The sequence below is a fragment of the Xenopus tropicalis genome, chromosome 4, assembly GCF_000004195.4.
Source record: "Xenopus tropicalis strain Nigerian chromosome 4, UCB_Xtro_10.0, whole genome shotgun sequence".
In the NCBI taxonomy this organism is placed as follows: domain Eukaryota; kingdom Metazoa; phylum Chordata; class Amphibia; order Anura; family Pipidae; genus Xenopus; species Xenopus tropicalis.
The window spans coordinates 15,320,303-15,332,313 of record NC_030680.2 but is presented as its reverse complement, the minus strand read 5'-3'; positions in this window follow the sequence as shown (position 1 = coordinate 15,332,313).

The window sequence follows — 12,011 nt, the reverse complement described above, 5'->3', positions numbered from 1 at the left end:
AATCTAAGGTCCCTATCACATTCCCATCAGTCCCTGCCCCAGTGGAGCTTACAATCTAAGGTCCCTATCACATTCCCATCAGTCCCTGCCCCAGTGGAGCTTACAATCTAAGGTCCCTATCACATTCGCATCAGTCCCTGCCCCAGTGGAGCTTACAATCTAAGGTCCCTATCACATTCCCATCAGTCCCTGCCCCAGTGAGCTTACAATCTAAGGTCCCTATCACATTCCCATCAGTCCCTGCCCCAGTGAGCTTACAATCTAAGTTCCCTATCCCATTCCCATCAGTCCCTGCCCCAGTGAGCTTACAATCTAAGGTCCCTATCACATTCCCATCAGTCCCTGCCCCAGTGAGCTTACAATCTAAGGTCCCTATCACATTCCCATCAGTCCCTGCCCCAGTGGAGCTTACAATCTAAGGTCCCTATCACATTCCCATCAGTCCCTGCCCCAGTGGAGCTTACAATCTAAGGACCCTATCACATTCCCATCAGTCCCTGCCCCAGTGAGCTTACAATCTAAGGACCCTATCACATTCCCACCAGTCCCTGCCCCAGTGAGCTTACAATCTAAGGTCCTTATCCCATTCCCATCAGTCCCTGCCCCAGTGGAGCTTACAATCTAAGGTCCCTATCCCATTCCCATCAGTCCCTGCCCCAGTGAGCTTACAATCTAAGGACCCTATCACATTCCCATCAGTCCCTGCCCCAGTGAGCTTACAATCTAAGGTCCCTATCCCTTTCCCATCAGTCCCTGCCCCAGTGGAGCTTACAATCTAAGGTCCCTATCCCATTCCCATCAGTCCCTGCCCCAGTGGAGCTTACAATCTAAGGTCCCTATCCCATTCCCATCAGTCCCTGCCCCAGTGGAGCTTACAATCTAAGGTCCCTATCCCATTCCCATCAGTCCCTGCCCCAGTGGAGCTTACAATCTAAGGTCCCTATCCCATTCCCATCAGTCCCTGCCCCAGTGGAGCTTACAATCTAAGGTCCCTATCCCATTCCCATCAGTCCCTGCCCCAGTGGAGCTTACAATCTAAGGTCCCTATCACATTCCCATCAGTCCCTGCCCCAGTGGAGCTTACAATCTAAGATCCCTATCACATTCCCATCAGTCCCTGCCCCAGTGGAGCTTACAATCTAAGGTCCCTATCACATTTACACACACACTAGGGGCTGTTTTATCAGGAGCCAATTAACCTGCCTGTATTGTGTACCAAAGGAAACCCACACAGACTTCTTGCAGATAGTGGAACCTAATGTGGGTCCCCAGTGATGCAAGGCGGCTAATAAATATCTATGATTTGTATTTCCTGCGCTAAACAGGGCAAACAGTGTAACTAAATGATGTCCGTTGGGTAACTTCCTTTTTCCCCCAGCAATTATGAGAAGAAGAGAAACTAGTTAATCATATTACCAGTCCCAGGATACACACCTGGTGTATTCAACAACTTTTTATATGTAAGCCTGAGACACAGGCTGCTGGGTGTTGTTTATACAGAGCTCATTTTTTTCTGATTACAGGGGAAGTGCTGAGAGTACTAATACAACAATGAGCCATTCTTTAGAATAGAATAGCACATTTTCAACACATTCTATGGGTGCATACTAACCCTATAAATGGTGCCATTAAGTTCACCATTAAATAAGTACGTTAATGAATCTTGGTCTTCGTTTTTTATGGTTTTTGAATGATTACCCTTCCTATTCTGCCCCTTTCTGTCCTGATATTGAGAATTCTGTCTGGTTGTCAAGGCCTCTGCTCCCGGCTACAAAAAAACAGATCGACCGTGATTTATTTAGTTTGCTGCCTTTCTGATACAATTTTGGAATGCATGGACCTGTGACGGAAAAAGCCATTTAGAAAAAGTAGGGAGAATTTAGCAGTGTATAGGGTTGGACTGGTCTGGCTAGTGTGGGTGGGAAGGTAAGTGGGTGGTCGGGGGCCCCTGAGGGGGTGTGTGGACCCCTGGAGTAGCAGCCCGTGGGAGGGTCTTGCACACCGCAGTCTGACCCTGGTAGTGTAAAGCTTTAGGGATGGCAGAAAGAGATGGGCAATTCATTTGTATTATCCGCCCCCAGCTGTAGATGCTGATTTACCAGCTAGGTGGAAACCCTATTTTTTAACCTTATTTTTTATTTTTCTACTCAAACATCCCAACGGCTTGGTTACCAGGGTAGGTAAGCCCTAGACACACAATAGCTGTTAAAATTCCAAGCCTGACAGATGAAGAACAAAAACAGGTAACATTCAAGAAGACCAACTGCAAAAATGTCTCAGAATTGCACTTTTCATCCTAAGAATTAGTTTCAAGATGACCTGCCCCTCTAAATGGTTAAATAATGTTTTCCTTACTAAACTAAATAACATCTATTCTTAAGATCCAGCTAAATATTTTCCTACACATTATCAGTATTGCCCTTGGCGCTGTGTGTTATATAGCGGCTATCCCAGCTGGACCGCTCCTGGGTTATCACAGCAGGCAGGCCGAGCTCCCCTTGGATGGTTTTGTTTGGCAAATACAGGAAGCAGTTTACATGGCTACCAAGTGCTTGGCTTCCGCTGTCTTCCCCGAATGGTATTATTGTAGAGGGATAATGCTGATTGCAGGTTCTCCCTGAGGATGGACTCCCCTTTGATGCCTGACTCACTTCCTGAGCCTGGTCAGTTTCAGAGCGATATGGCTCCTGAGAGCCGACACACCCAACCCAAGCCCAGGGGGCCCGCTCTGCTGGGAACAATACGTGCGCCGTTTATCTGCAGGAATCCAGGATAACCACATGTGGCAGGGATGGGAAACCTGCCCACCTAAAGATGTTGTTGTACTACAACTCCCAGCAGGTAGAGATGTAGCGAACTGTTCGTTAGTGAACTAATTCGCGCGAACATCTTTTGCCGATGTTCGCCACTTTGGGTTCGCCACGTTTTTTTTTTGGCGCCGCATTTTTTCGCCTTGGTTTTTCCACCGCGTTTTATCGCCTATGCAAATACATAGGAATAGCTTGCGGTTTTTTTTTGGCGTTTTTTTTTTTGCTTTTTTTTTTGGTGTTTTTTTTACAAAGTATTTTTCAGAGAAATTTTTGCTTGATCCCCCTCCTGCATGCCACTGCCCAAATCAGTTTTCTGGCCAGAAATGGCTTTTCTAGGTTTTAAAGTTCGCCTTCCCATTGAAGTCTATGGGGTTCGCAAAGTTCGCGAATAGTCTCGAGTTTTGGCGAAAGTCCGCGAACGGGTTCGCGAACATTTTCGGCGATGTTCGCTACATCTCTACCAGCAGGCAGTGGCAGGGCCAGATCAGGGAGCTTTGGCACCCAAGGCAAGGGTTGCAATCTGTGCCCCCCATGGTACTATCCACCTTTTAGCCAGTGGTTGGCAGAGTTAAGGTGGCCACACACAGTGAGATTTGCTCGTTTGGTGAGGTTATCAAATGAGCCCCTTGGGTGGGCAATATTGTGCTTAGGATATGTTTGGCTCTAGGGCCAAACGATCACATTTCAATGAAGGGGATAGGAAAAGTTGGAGCGAGGACCAAATTAATAAGCCCATGCAGCCCCCGATCCAACCAAAAATCAAGCCTGTCCGATCAATTTTTGGCCAAATATCGGTTTGGAGCATTTATATGCTGAGAGCCGACATGGTGTGGGGATTTATATGCCCCCCCAGACCCCCCACACAATGCCACAGATTGGGGCTGCCCTGATGTTAACGCCTGGTCAGGAGGTGGTGGTAGTTTAAGGGTTCCCATCACTTCACCAATTCGGAATGGAAAGCAGAAAGGACTGAGCAAAACCATATGGAAATGCAAGGAGTGCATAGTTGCATTAAAGGGGTTCACCTTTACAGTAACTTTTAGTATGATGTAGAGATATTCTATTCTGATACAATTTGCAATTGGTGTTTTTTATTTTCTTTTATTATTTGCATTTTTTAATCTATTTCGCTTTTGTTCAGCAGCTCTCCAGTTTGGAATTTCAGCAGCTATCTGGTTGCTATGGTCCAATTTAACTTAGCAACCAGGCAGTGATTTGAAAGAGAGACATAATTATGAATAGAGAAGGGCCTAAATAAAAAGATGAGTACAGGTATGGGACCTATTATCCAGAATGCTCGGGACCTGAGGTTTTCCGGATAAGGGATCTTTCCGTAATTTGGATCTCCATACTATAAGTCTGCTTAAAAATCATTTAAATATTGAACAAACCCAATAGGCTTGTTTTGCCTCCAATAAGGATTGATTATATCTTAGTTGGGATCAAGTACAGGTACTGTTTTATTATTACAGAGAAAAGGGAATCATTTAACCATTAAATAAACCCAATAGGGCTGTTCTGCCCCCAATAAGGGGTAATTATATCTTAGTTGGGATCAAGTACAGGTACTGTTTTATTATGACAGAGAAAAAGGAAATCATTTTTAAAATTAGAATTATCTGCTTATAATGGAGTCTGTGGGAGACGGCCTTTCCGTAATTCGGAACTTTCTGGATAATGGGTTTTTGGATAACGGATCCCATACCTGTAATTAAAAGGAACAATAAGAAGGCAAATAATTAAAAAAGTTATACAAAATGAAAAATGAAGGCCAATTGAAAAGTTGCTAAGTATGGGCCATTCTTTGCTGTACTAACAGTTAACCTGAAGGTAAACCACCCCTTTAAAGTACCTTTAATGATATGTTTTAACATACTGTTGGCAAAAGTGCAAGTTGCCCACTGTATCTGCGGATGTAAATGAGCCCCCATATCTCTTATTGAACCAGAAATCAGAATGCAGAGCTCCAGCTGCAAATCACTTAATATTGTACTTTAAGTAACAAAAGAGATAAAACGGGAATGATTACCAAGTGTGAGACTGAGGGGTCGGTGATCCTAATGGATCTTTAGCCCTATTTCCCTGCCCTAGAGGTGCCCTGGTTCCACTGGGCAGAGCCAGGAAGCCATAGAGATAGTGCAGCTCTGAAAGGAGCCAGGGAGTTATCAAGAAACAACACATCAAGGACTGTCCTTACAGGAAGAGGATGCTGGGTAATCTGAAGGGCCCACCAATTGGCTATTTGTCTGATTATTGCGAGATGGCTGGAGCCGCAAAGACTAAACATAGAGAGAGATCGCTGTCTAACTTGCCTTACTATACACACTATCCTATAGTCATAGAGCTTTCAATCCCCCTATTTGTTTGGGAGTTATACGATTTTGGTGACATCACTTCCGGAATAGGTGAAATATGTGATGAATATTGGGAAAAAATTTTTGGTGATCAGCAAAAATGAAAAGTTCTGTAATCACAGCCCCGTATTAGTATGATTAATAATTATAAAGCGTGTTCTGCAGCGCTTTCGGCAACATGTTCTGCGGTGCTGTACAATGAGGGCAGATGCATGAAACCATATGAGCCAGACAGCTGGGGTGCAGCTGCCATATTGTGCCTCAATAAAACCCCGTAACAGGATGGGGCGACCTTTTTCACTTCTTCTTTCTAACCGTAGATAGGGAGGGTGGGCTCTCAGGCAGATTTCCTTAGAAATAACGGCCTGCTTATTAACCATTCAGGGGCTGCGCTGTACCTAGTCCTGCTTACGAGGTGTCGTGTGAATAATCAGGTTACATTTTGACTATGAGAAGGGAAAAACAGCAGCCAGTTTTGAGGCGCCTGAGAACACTTACCCCACTCCTCCTATAAACTGGCAGCTCTCAATCTGTAGGCGCACTTATGCTGCCAGCATCTAGCACATATGAAGCTTTTACTGCCATTTGCCTTACTATACACATTTTTCCATGGCTACAACCCCTTCCTGACACTGTCATGCTTTACTATATGCACTGCGCAGCCCTTTCCCCTGGATACTAGGTGCAATTTTCCCTAGCAACCCAGAAGCTGTCTGTGGTGTGAAAGAGAGACTGGAAGATGAATAGGAGAGGCCTAAATAGCAGAGCGCCCTAGGCAACCCCCCAAATTGTGTGCATGCATGATAACATTGTAGGAAGGGGGTGCAGTGACCAGCGGCGCTGGGAGTAAGAGATCCCGGACTAGGGTTAATCAGGGTACGTGCCTAGAACCCCCCAACCCTTGCGCCCTAGACAGGTGCCTCTTCTGCCTACCCCTAGTTCTGGCCCTGCTAAATACAAATATAAGTTTAAAATTAAATAATAAAAAGTAACAATATCAATCATTTGGTGAAAATGTTAAAACTATTTAAAAAAAAAATAAAATAAAGACAAATTGAAAAGTTGCTAAGTATAATCCATTCTCCAGCAGTCTTTTTTTCTAGTTTTGCAACCCAATTGATTTCAAAGCTGTTATGCACCTCATTTTCTATACAAAGAAGTAAACGTAATTTAACTGTGAAGGTGGGGGCCCAACCTAAGGAACATGGGGTCCCATTTCTACCCATAAGTAGTTAACAATCTCTTTACGTGCTTACAGTTAACATTAAGGTGTTATGTTAACAGGGAGGGGGCAGGGTTAATGCCCTTGTAGTGGTGACAGATTCACAACTTTTCCATTGTTCCCAATCCAAGGCCTTGCAGGGAACCCTGGGAATTTTATTTCTCTCCGAGACGTTTGCACTCTCACCTGAAATGTCCCTTCCTGTATTCCTATTTGGCCCTAATGTGTGAGTTTTGTGAATTTGCCAGGGATTTTTTTTTTTCTTAATAGGATGTTGTAGCCCTCAAAGAATTTGAGTAAAAACAGGAAATCAGGCATCTATTACCCTGGTGTCAACTCCTCAACAAGGCCACATTTCAACATTGCCTCTGCCGTTTCCTGTCTGTCTCTGGCGAGGGCAGTTTCAAGGGAAATTGCTATTGGGGAAAGAAAAAGCAATTAGTGGCTCGTGCTCCACTGGGCCTAATGGTGTTCCTAGAACTCATTAATTCAATACTTTACATCCTTGTGTATAAGGTGCTTTTTACCACCAAGCAAGAGGTAGGGGTTGGTGTGTGCCCTAAGCAGCCAGCAGGTAAGCGACAGGCCAGGACGGGGACTCAAAACAGGCCCTGGCATTTCAAGTACACAGAGGCCCAAACAGCCCCCCAGCAGCCTAATAAATAGTAACTGTCTGTGGCACCTTACAGCAGCCCCTCTGGCATTTGCCAGAACTCACAGATTGCCGGTCCGGGCCTGTGAGTGAGCAAGGGGGAGCAACTGGAAAGACTCCATGCCAAGCAGTACTTGCTTTAGGCATGAATACTACTTGGCCTGACTTTACCATACACAGGCAGATATATGGTATCAGCAGATAAGATTTTTAAACCAGTCTGATCCATGCACTGACTGATATTTATACATAAATACAGTATAAATACCATTTAGCCACTGTGTGCATGGCCTAATAAGTCTACAGAGAACTGCTCTCCTGGGGCAATAAATAACATCTTGGGTAATTCTAATGAGCAGTTGCTGCTCTATTTGTGCATCAGATTTCTTTTTCTAATTGTGACTGAACTCAACGGCATCATCCATTTGTATCATTTTAATACCATTTACTTGGTTCTATTGCAAATGGAATTTAAATACCCAGAGGCCCAAACAGCCCCCCACAGGCTCACTAAATAGTGACTGTCTATGGCATCTTACAGCAGCCCCTCTGGCATTTGGCACAATCCACAGATTGCCAGTCCAGGCCTTGGGTTACCACTCGGCTGGTATTTAACAAATTACAAATTTACCGGAATCCCTCCCTTGCTTGACCATCTCCACTGATGGATTACCCCTTATAAGGCCTGACCCCCCTATACTCCTAAACAAAGGTGGCAACCCTATCCGGGCCTGACTGCAAAAGTTCTTCATGAGCTTTGGCCTTTAACATATTTAAACCATAGACATCAGGGGTCAGCAGTGGGCTATGTATAATTTGAAGTACAATAGCCATGTTTTACCCACAATGCAGCATCCCCCCATAAATCCAGCTTCATTGTGGATGACATGGGGGGGGGGGGGGGGTGCCTGATGCAATTGTGGGTGCTGCATCAAAAGTGTTGTACTTGCACTTTATTGTGAATTGGACACGAGATGGCATGATATGTGTGCGCCCTAATCTTTTGGTACAACTGCATGAAGTTTGGCACAGGAGAAAGACACCAGCACAACAATATGAGACAGTAATGTTGACTCAATGTTGACTCAAGTTGACTCAATTAATGGGATTTTTTGCACAACTGACCAAGAACAACTGTGTGGTCATAAATGAGTCCCAATTTGTAGAAAAAATATCCCTCAACAATATATACTGTATATAGGACTTTCAAATGTGTGCCTGGCTGGTATTATAGAGTCATTTTCAGACAGTGTCTTCCAGGGCCAGAGAACTGAGCAATAGGGCCATTTTGACTACCATTAGCCAATGGGATTTGATTAAATGCCGCAACCTCAGCAGAAAGCGAGCCAATAGCAGCAAGCTCTGAGATGGACGCATTAAAGCAATGTCATCTCTTTCAGGGAAAGACTACAGAACCAGAAGCCCTCTCTGTGGATCTCAGCTAATTAACTCTTGTTTGATGAGGAAAACATCTCATTAAAATGTAAACTAAACTGTTCAGAAGCAATAACTAAATTGCTGGCTTTGTACGCAGCCTTCTGATTACGCAGGCAAGTAAACAAGCAGCAAAGTAATTAGTGGAAGGAGGGGGCATTTAGAACAGTGGTTGTTAACCTTTCATCTGCTGGAGCTTTCTACCGACGGCTGATGTCCCATCTTTGAATGCTTACTCGCACGTGTACACATAATTCAAGTGAAACTTAGGGAGAATGGGTAAAAAAGGGGGACTGGGGTGAGGAGCCAAAATACCAAAACTCCCCCAAAAAAAGGGGATGACAGTTCTGCCTGTGTTCATTGGCATAGCTAGATGTTACTGGGCCTCACAGCAAATTTAATTTTGGTACCAAAAACATTGATAAGCTGATCTACTCTACCAAGATATACAAAAACTGTTCATTAATTAGGACCATACTGGGCCCTCAACATTCCAAAACTATGGTTAGTTCTACAATCAACTAGCTGAGCCATGTCAAAGCTGTCTTAATGCAGGGTCCGACTGGCCTCTGTAGGGCCCACTGGGCCCACCACCCAGGGAACCCCGAAAGGGGCCCCCGCCATGACCCCCACACACCCCCTAGGGGTCCCTGCTGCCTGCCCAATCTTCTCCCAGAAGATCACATACCTTATTATCTTTGGTGAGTCAGAGGAGAGAGATCATACATAAGGAAATGCCACAGGGAACAGGTCTGGGTGACGAAGCCCACAAGGGCCTAGGCCCACCAGGTTTTCTCCCCAGTGTCCTGCCAGCCCAGTCCAACCCTGTCTAAATGAGCACAGTTTTGCTCATTGGGCCTAAAAAGATTAGTTAACCTTATTTTTCCAAATTGACTCCAAGCCCAATGCATTTTTGGCCAACCATGGCTTTATGAGATTGCCCTGGGAAATTTGGAACTGTTGGCAAATGCGAAAAAACCCTTCAGCAACCCTTATATATTTTTATTTTAAAGGAAAGCTATACCCCCCAACTCTATCAAAATATATTGCATAGAACAGCCCATATGTAAAACCTGCTTCATCTAAATAAACAATTTTCATAAATATATTTTTTTTTTGTTAGTATGTGCTACTGGGTAATACTAATAAAAAATTCCCATTTTAAATACTACAGGCCGCTCCCTGGGATCATATGATTCATGGTGCACACAAAACAAACCAAAGACACACATACATGCTAGGTCACATCCTCCAATTAATGAACAAAGTTTTGTCTTTTACCACACGTTAGAGCTGCATTATTTTCTGTCAAGTGATCTCTGAGGGAACACACAGCCCATCACAAAATGGCGGCTCAAGGTAAAATATATAAAAAGACAATATTTACTAATATATATATTCCAGTTTAATAGGCCACTTAACATGATATAAAGTATCTGTTTCATTCTGGGGGTACAGTTTTCCTTTAAGAATCACTGCCCCGCTTTTTATGGCGCGTCCCGCTGTCCCGGATAGTTCCATGAATGTCCCGCATTGTGGGACATTCATGGAACTATCCAGCACAGCGGGATCCGCAGGCTGGAGATGTTCATGCTTCGTCGGCTGCTTCGTTATGCCTCTCCTTGCGCTGCGCGACAAGCCCTTTTATAAGGTTGCTCCTGTGGGTGTGATGTCATTACGCACGGGGCGCAACCTTATAAAAGGGCCTGTCGCGCAGCACAAGGAGAGGCTTAACGAAGCAGCAGACGAAGCGCCTATGGGAGGTACGGGGTGGGGTGGAAACTGTGTATAGGGGGCACTGTGTATTGTGGGCTACTGTGTATAGGTGGCACTGTGTATAGGGGGCTACTGTGTATAGGGGGCACTGTGTATTGGGGCACTGTGTATTGGGGGCTACTGTGTATGGGGGGCAAAACTGGTACTTAGTTATAACTCACTGCCTTCTCTCTATATTTGTATTTTAATGTAGGAGTTGCTATATTGTTTTCCTTAGGTCGTTCAGTATGAGGGTATAGCACATTTTCGTCTGCTCCCGCCATTTGATCTATATAAAAGGAGTATTTTTTTTTAAAATGGGGTGTGGTAATTGGGGCGTGGCCACAAAAGGGGGCGTGGTCAAAAATTTGCCGCGCTGCGCGCGCCAAATCTTTTTGTCCCTCTTTTCATTTTTCAAATGTTGGGAGGTATGCTTTAGGCCCTGGCATACACAAACCACCTCAGTCCCAGCAGGCACCATACTTCTTACTGATGCCGCAGGTGCCTCAGCTTTCTCTGGAAATGTCTATACCATAACTATCCTCTATAACACCACACACTGAATGAACGCAAGGCCTGTTTTCCCAGAAGCACAGCATTTTAACTGGGTGACCAGTTACCTCTAAAAGTGAGAGGGCTTGTCAATACCTTCCTGTGTGGGACTTACAAGTGCAGCTGTTATGTGCAATCTGTAGATATGGCTGAGCCAAGGGCTGGGAGTATATGAGAAAAGTTGGCATTTCTGACAGGCTTCTGGAATAATGTGTGATCTAGGGGTGCTAATGGGAACTATCGCAGGAAGCCATCTGCTATGCTCTGTCCTATCAACATGCTGCGTGCAGCTGTGGAGGACAGGAAATTAGCCATACAGGAACTGGAACATTACATTGCATGGAGCCAGCTGCACTCCAGGCCAGAGGACCGAGGGGGAGGGGACATATAAAATCCCAGAACAGCACATGAACTTGCAAATACTTCTGGTTCTGTCAGATTTCACATTAACATGCCATTATTTGTACCATGGAAGTCTGGTGTGCTTCCAAAACTGGCAACAGTTGCTCATTGTGTGACAATGAAGTGAACTCAGCATTGGTACTTTTATTAGTATCCAGTGCCACAGATGTCTTTTGAGGCATTTCAGCATGAATAACTAGGCCCCTGATATAACACTGCCCTCCAGAACAGCACTTACACTTAATTGTAAAAGTTGTTGAAAAGCTCAATATTTCTGCTAGTTCTGGGAAGGGGCTGGGGCTGTGGGATAGCAGGTATAGTATGGAGAGATGGTGCCTATAGTAGCAGTGGGGGCATAATAGCCTCTGGGAAGGGACTGGGGCTGTGGGATAGCAGGTATAGTAGGGAGAGATGGTGCCTATAGTAGCAGTGGGGGGATAATAGCCTCTGGGAAGGGACTGGGGCTGTGGGATAGCAGGTATAGTAGGGAGAGATGGTGCCTATAGTAGCAGTGGGATAATAGCCTCTGGGAAGGGACTGTAGCTGTGGGATAGCAGGTATAGTAGGGAGAGATGGTGCCTATAGTAGCAGTGGGGGGATAATAGCCTCTGGGAAGGGATTGTGGCTGTGGGATAGCAGGTATAGTAGGGAGAGATGGTGCCTATAGTAGCAGTGGGATAATAGCCTCTGGGAAGGGACTGGGGCTGTGGGATAGCAGGTATAGTAGGGAGAGATGGTACCTATAGTAGCAGTGGGGGGATAATAGCCTCTGGGAAGGGACTGGGGCTGTGGGATAGCAGGTATAGTAGGGAGAGATGGTGCCTATAGTA